The sequence below is a fragment of the Akebia trifoliata genome, chromosome 15 (genome assembly GCF_017979445.1).
Source record: "Akebia trifoliata isolate Shusen 1 chromosome 15, ASM1797944v1, whole genome shotgun sequence".
Classification (NCBI taxonomy): Eukaryota; Viridiplantae; Streptophyta; class Magnoliopsida; order Ranunculales; family Lardizabalaceae; genus Akebia; species Akebia trifoliata.
Genome location: NC_141389.1, coordinates 25,707,643 through 25,715,400, shown reverse-complemented (window position 1 = coordinate 25,715,400; position 7,758 = coordinate 25,707,643). Strand labels below are relative to the sequence as shown.

Here is a 7,758-nt window from a genome sequence, read left to right as displayed (position 1 = left end):
AAAAAAAATATAAATAAAAGTAAAAAGGATTTATCCTTCTACAAGGGTTACAAGAATTTATTAAAGATAAAGAGAAAAAATATCTTTTTACAACATATTCGGAAATAGTGACGAGAGAAGATAGACTTGAAGGGTCGATTCTCATCAAGGTCCCATTTAGCAACTTTTTCAAGAATTATAGCCAATTCGTCAAAAAGTCCTTTATTGTTAATAAAGTATTCTTAGATATTGATTGATGACCAATATTTGATATTTTGGAGTTGAAGGCATAGTTGCATGATTCTCACCTTCGTGGCTTGCACGAGTTCTCTCTGAGGCGCTCCACTCCAGACGTCATGAGAGGACGTGATATTTACATTCAAGGTGTGAAAGGAATCTGCCAATGAGGAAATAATCCCAACTCATAAGAATTGGGAACAACTAGTTGCACACCTTTCATTATCAATTATACTCCATCACTTAAAAAATTCTCCCTTGCACTCCATTTGTGTGATTGCATTTAATAAAAAAAAAAATATTGGATCTTTAAAAATATATATATATCTTAAATCATGCCTCCAGATATTATATAAAATTGTAAAAAAGACTTTTGATTGATTTTTATCAATTTCCTCAACAAATCAAAACAAGTCAATCAATTAATAATTAAATATCTTAAATCAAAGAGGACACATATTTAATAAGGAAAATGGACAAACTGTTATCCTAATGAAGTACAACTTGTAAGGTAGGAAAGATTTTTATTTTTTATTTTTGAAAAATGTAATATTTTTTAAGATTGGGATGCAACCAGCCACTAGTGGTGTGCAACTAGTCGATTTTTGACTTTTCTCTTTTGCAAAATAGAAATTTTGTTAGGCATTAAGGATGAGTCAACATCAAAGCATATGTTTCATAACTTTTCAAGATAACTTAACAAACAAACAAACTTTTCAAGAACCCCCCTGTATAGGATGCTCTCTAAGTCAAACTCAACATAGAACGTCTCCTTCATAGTAAGGAATATCCTTGAAGATTATCCTTAAAGGAAAGCCTACTATCTCTCATGGATTGTGAACACAATAAGAAGATATTTATGGGGACTATAGCTTGGACACTTTTTATCTGTATAGTACAAGTCCTTTAATGTGAAGTTGTTTCCATTCTTTTGAAATTTCCTTATTATTCAATTGTCTATAAGTACACCATGAAATGAAACTAGTTTCTGTTAACCAACCAACTACTCCAAAAGATCTACTTTGATTACATGTTAACCAATCAACTATTCCAAAAGACTGATCCGTTGGAGAAAGGGAGAACTGTGAATATAAGAGAGTCACGAGAGTTAACTGGGGTATGACAAACCCCAAGAATCAAGAAAAATATACATTCAAATTCTCCCTCACCATTAAGGGTGGAAAGATTCAAATTCATGACCTATACAAACTTAACGCTATGATATCATGTAAACCAACCAACTACTCCAAAAGACCAATTTATTGGAGAAGGGGAGAACTATGAATATAAGAGGATCATAGGAATTAATTGGGGTATGACATACCCAAGAGTGGAGGAAAATATACACTCAATACTTCCCCTCACCCTTAAAGGTGGAAAAATTTGAACCCATAACCTATATGAACCTAATGCTCTGATATCATATTAACCAACCAACTACTTCAAAAGATATGAATATAAGAAGGTCATGAGAATTAACTAGGATATGACACCCGATTGATTTGGTTCAGTTCCGGATTAAGGGTATAATAGAATCAAACCAATCTGAAGTATCTATTATATATATATATATAAACTCTTTTTGGGTTTCGTTCTTCTATTATCTATTTCTCTCTTCTTCAAATTTGAAGAAAACCTACCTGTTGTTCATCTCCTTCACCTCGCCACTCGCCACCTCGTCAGAAAACGAAGAGGTAACCCATCTCTCTCCCTCTCTCAATTGTTTTAGTATGTTATGAAGAGGTAACTCATCAAAGTCTTCAACTTCATCTCCTCTGTTTTTTTCTAACAAAAACTCATAAAAAATGTACACAAATCTCTCTCTCAACTCTCAAATGGATCAACCCATTTATGAAAAAACTTTCTTAAAGAATTTGGTTCCTTATTTTTTTACGAGAACCTTTATGCCGTGTTTGTTAGATGAAATATACTATACAAACCAAGACTTGGATTCGTTAATCTACCATTTATGGATTAGTTTCCTCACTAATCCATCCAAAATACAAATTTTAAAATTGTAATTTTTTTTTAGTCTCATTAAACTTCCTCTAATTTTTAATTTATACATATTTCAGTCAAAATTTAATCATAAAATTATTTTCACTTTAAAAATAGGCATTATTAATGATCTGATCAAAAGGATTCCTATTTTGAAAGAAAAAATACTAATTTTTCTCTTTTGAAAGTATGAGAGCCGAGAACCGATCCGAACCAATCCAAACCAAGGTTCGTTTGGATTGGTTCGATTCTATAGGGTAATTGAATTGGTTCGATTCCAAATTTGTAGAACCGATCATGTTTGGTTTGATTTCAATTTTGCCAAAATCCAAACCATGTGCACCCCTAGTTTCGATTACTTTTAAGGAATAACTAATGGGAAAACAAAAGGAGTTGATATTACCACACCAATTTTTACTAATACCACACTAACTGTGTGTAGCTCTCAAAAAAAATTACGAAGTTTTTGGCAACATCTCCTCTGAAAAATGGATATTAGAAATCTTACCTGTTATGCACATATACACATAATTAACCATTCATACATTAACACGAAGTCCATTCTACATAACATTTATACATCCTAATGTCATTTGACCATGCATGTGCTTAATGTGAATTCCTATGCTCAATATCATTGCATACTATCTTACTTCAAGTTAATTACTGAGATTTACTAACTTTAAGTCACTAACTTAGGCCTCGTTCGGATAGAAAGTAATTTCCTTTGCTTTTTAAAAAGTTAGGACTTTTACTATTTTAAAGTAATTTAAAAAAAAAAAGTGAATCCAAATGAACTTTTTAACATTAAAAGTAAATAAGTTACTTTTTTATGTGTATCCAAATGGGCTCTGAACTAATTTTTATGCTCTAAACTAATGTCATTGTCCCTTACTATTAGTTTACTACTACTAACTTAATAACTTACTTTAAGCAACTTAATAACAAATTACATTGCCCGTTGCCTAATGCCTCAAATCTAGTGCTATTGCTTATGCAATTACCTAATGAATCTATAATAAAAAAATTGACAAAATGTCCATTAAAAACTGGATATCAAAAAAATTTACCTGTTAAGAGAAAACAGCTTAATTCAATTTAGAAAACCTACTCATCTAAACCATAAATATATTCATATTGTCTAATACATGTTTAGTGAATGAACCCAAATGCGTGAACCAATGAACATACAGCTCTACTTCACGCCATTCACCAATTGCATGGCATAATCATAAAAATTATCAGTAAATGCAGGATTCACAATGGAAAAAAACCTATATTTGACAGGCCAAGGCCGTTGAATTTCATAAAATTCAACGGACCAAGTCATCAAAATTTTCATTGTCAAATATTTTTTTTCGATAGACCGAAACCATCAAATTAATTGAGGATGACAGAAATTTGATGGCTCTAAGCCATCGAATTGGAGAACATCAAAAATTTCAACAGCCATGAGCCCTCAAAATTCAATTTCTAAAATTTGTGGGTTTTGGCCCATCAAATTCTTGTGTTAAAATTTTCAGTTTTCACATAGTGATTATATATCATAAAAGCATGAAAGCAACTATTTTGAGCCAGAATAGAGCATAAAAATGGATCTTGATGTACTATACTTTTTTTAAAGGAAATTTAGATGGGGTGGAAAACCAACTTGGTAATACAACATAACTGGTGTCAGAAATTGTTTTCAGGCTGGAGGTACCCGCATGAACGCACAGAATATGCTAATTGTAGACACCCTAAAATTGCCTGGCCAATCCCAAATGAATCCCAGGAACCTGCAAGAAAGGAACGAGGTCCCAAAACCCGATAAAATCTCATTCTAGAGTAATCCAAGGGAGGACTAGGGAAAGGGAGCCAAAATTGATAGAAGTCCATGTCTAAGGCATGGGCCAAGCTAGAAATAGCCCGGTCAGTTCCCATGGTATGGACCCATAGAAACTTTTCTTGGTCTATGTCCTATGTACATGTAGAAATCTTTTTTATTGAGAATTCTTGGATATTTATAGAGATTACATCAATCAAGATATAGAAAGTAGCCTAATATAGAGATACTAATTATCTATAATAATTCATGATATAAAATATCTTAATAGATATTGCTAAATATTTTAATCCTCCATCACTACTTTCCTTTTGTGCTAAGATACCTTGATAATGATACAATGTATATCATGCATCATAATGTGATGCATCCTATTCTCTTACATCCTCCCACAATTGCATGGTCTTTTGAAGAAAGAGTATGCAACTAGTTTAATTGAATAACCCACTCTTGATCTCATGTAAAAATTGATGGTGAATTGTCATTAACAACCAATTGGACTTGATGGTGGTCACCGTCTATTTGTGAAGTCCATCATTGTCACATCCCGCTCATTTTGAGTCTATCGGAGCCAGTGGCACACTAGATCAGGTACGTCATGATCTCTCCCATAAGCATACAAAGTAAAATTGCGTGGGTTAAATAAAAAAAATAGCCCTAAAGTGGAAGGATAAAAAAATATTTATGTCCGGTGATGGCAGATGGCGATTGAAGTCACTGCCATCGTCGAAGAAACGATACACAAAGACCAATGTGCTCAATGGAGCTTGAGCTCTGATACCACGTAGAAATCTTTTTTTATTAAGAGTTCTTGGATGATCATTATATAAACTATACTAGTATATTTATAGAGATTACATCAACCAAGATATAGAAAATAGTCTGATATAAAGATACCAATTATCCATAATAATTCCTAATATAAAATATCTTTATAGATATTGCTAAATATTTTATTCTCCATCACCACTTTCTTTTTGTGATGAGATACATTGATAATGATACAATGTACCTCATGCATTATAATATGATGCAACCTAGTCTCTCACAGTACATACCCAACGGTTTTTGTTAAGATTCTGGTACCCCTTGACTCTCAATTACGCTCTAAAGATCTCTAATGGGAGATCTTAAGGTGTTTTTACACTTTATCCCTCCTTAATTACACTCACTACCTCTTTAGTTGAAATAGGGAGGAATTTCCCTCATTACCCATCTCAATCATTCACATAAGCTTCCCTTCTTGGTTTTTATGTGAGTAAAAGCATTCCCAAGTGTCAAAGACCCAAGTGCTTCCAAGGCTTCTCTAGAAATATCTTAAAGAACAATTACCTTCCTAATCTTAATTAGTTATGACTCATAAGGAAGTAATTGACCATTAAGACCCCTCATTTGTGGATAAGCTCATACCCTTTATCAAGGTTTTATTGAAAATCGATCTCATTTAAAGGGTATGGATACTCTTCTCCTTCAAAGAATTCTCTAGAGATCTTAAAGGACAATTACTCTCTTAGCCTCAATTTGTTAAGAAAAATGAGAGTAATTGGCCACTACGACCCTTTAATTGTAAATGAATTCATGCCTTTTTCTAAGTATTCATTGAAATTATCACAACAAAACGGATGGAATATCTAGGAGTTCAAAAATAGAAGAAAATAAGATTATAAACAAAACGGATAATCAATCCAAGCCTAATAAGGCCCATATAGTTGAGAGTGTAAATTAAAAGAAGAAGAAAAGACAACAAACATTTTATTGAGAGGAAACCATTCAAGAAATTTTCAAAAAGAATGACCAATCCAAAATGAATAAAGGTGATTGTTATGTATATGGGAAAAAGATCACTTTGTAAGAGATTGGAATAAACGTCAAGGAAAGAAATCAATCAAAAATCAAATCTAACATGGTAAGAGATGTGATATTAGACAAGGATGCATTGTAATAAAATATAAAGATGCACTCATAGATGTATTGTGTACTAAGTCCATCCGATCACTATTTGAAAGCTAGCAAATAAAGGCTTTCTTTCATAGAGAGGAAATCATGTCGGCACCAACATCCTTTGCAAATTTTTAGATGATATGGAAGGAAAGGAACAAGAGAGACGATCATCAATTAATTAGCATATTAATACTAGTGTTTTATTGGTGTAAGGTGTGTTTGATGATTTTAAAGGTATACATTTTATGGCTTTGTGTTGAAATGGGAAATAATGTTCTTGGTCCCAAAATGTATATTGATACACTAGACAATCTTCTCATGAAGATTATGAAAAATGTCTTATTATACTACAGTCAGAATAGTTGAAATATATATCATTTGTCTAGGAAGGGAACTTTTGTTGCAGATGCCTAAGCTAACCATGCTTTAAGGATATTTCACTCTGCCCTATTTTATTCCTTGCGGCTCGAAGATCCTTCATGGCTAACTTCTATGTCTTTGGTAACTAATCCAATTTGCTCCAATTAGCACCCCAAAAAAAAAAGTTGGATTTAGAGTTTACTTATGGTTAGGATTTCTTTCTATTATTTTCTATACAAATCCTATTATGGTTCTTATAATATTATATAAATCAAGAAAAGAAACATGATATGATCCTCATTGACATTTCTCCCATGTACTTCACCTTGCACCCATCACATTTTTGGCTATTTGAACCTAACACACTAAAGAAAAAAAAAAACCTTAGAACCAAATACAAGGTAACAAGAGATGATTAGGAAACAATCATATTTCATTTGTGTGGGTTGGATTTACGTACTCAGTTGAGAGAACAAATTAACAAACAGAAAACAAAAATCATTAGAACACTTTAAGTGTCTTACTACATAGAAGGACAACACAACCAAAGAGCCATAAGTGTCTCATGAAACATCTAGATTAATAAAATAAAAAATAAAAAATTTTAAAAAAAATCATAAATAACAAGCACCAATGCAACCATTGATGAGTTCTAACTCACCTTCGTCCACCACTATCGGACAGATGGCTGATGTAGATTGATGAGCCACACACACAGAATCATAACCTGCAGAAATAAATGGTGATCTTGGTCTTGCATGGAGAGAGAGAGAGAGATGGTTGTTTAAATGAGCTAAGATGGCATTCATCTGCAGAAGCACCTGCACCAGAGCTGTGTTCTCTCTTTGGGTCATGGGTCTTGCTTGGTTTGGAGTAGAGAGAGCTCACAATCTGGTGAGGTGCAGGTGCAAATGCAGACGTATGCAACATATCTTGGCTGTCAGTGCAGACAACTCTCTCGAGTTTTCAACTTCTCAACTGCCAGAAATGGAGATGAGAGAAAAACTTAAAAAAAGCCTTTAAATGGTAGAGATCTGTGATGAATATCACTCTCATGGTGGGGTTGCTCTCTTATCCATCCGTAAGTGTAGCCCACGTGATACAAACTCTTAACCACGTGAGTATAGAAATATTATCCAATGGCTATACTCCACGTGCCAATCTACCCACGTGGACCTAACTTATTGGTCAGTTGACACGTGACCTTACCTTTGGATTAGGCCCACGTTTAGGATCTTTAAAGAATGGAGGGCCTTTCGTACGGAATCTAAAATTTGAATCTACCGTAATCCAATTATAGATTTTATGGAAATTTATTAAAAGACTCTGGTGGAGGAGGGAGTTCTTTCTAATTAATTTTTAAGTTTGAGGGCCTCTCTAAATAGTTCATTTAGTAATAAATTTTAGTTCTAGTTAGT

General features: G+C 33.1%; 1 long non-coding RNA gene across 1 annotated transcript; it reads right to left on the bottom strand.

The window, feature by feature from the left end:
* LOC147384812 (uncharacterized) lies at positions 1 to 7,317 on the bottom strand. The gene is made up of 2 exons (XR_015173097.1): positions 7,002 to 7,317; positions 1 to 376 (listed from the first exon to the last, which is right to left on the bottom strand). It is a non-coding gene; the product is annotated as an uncharacterized LOC147384812 (long non-coding RNA).
* Between the last annotated feature and the right edge of the window lie 441 nt (positions 7,318 to 7,758).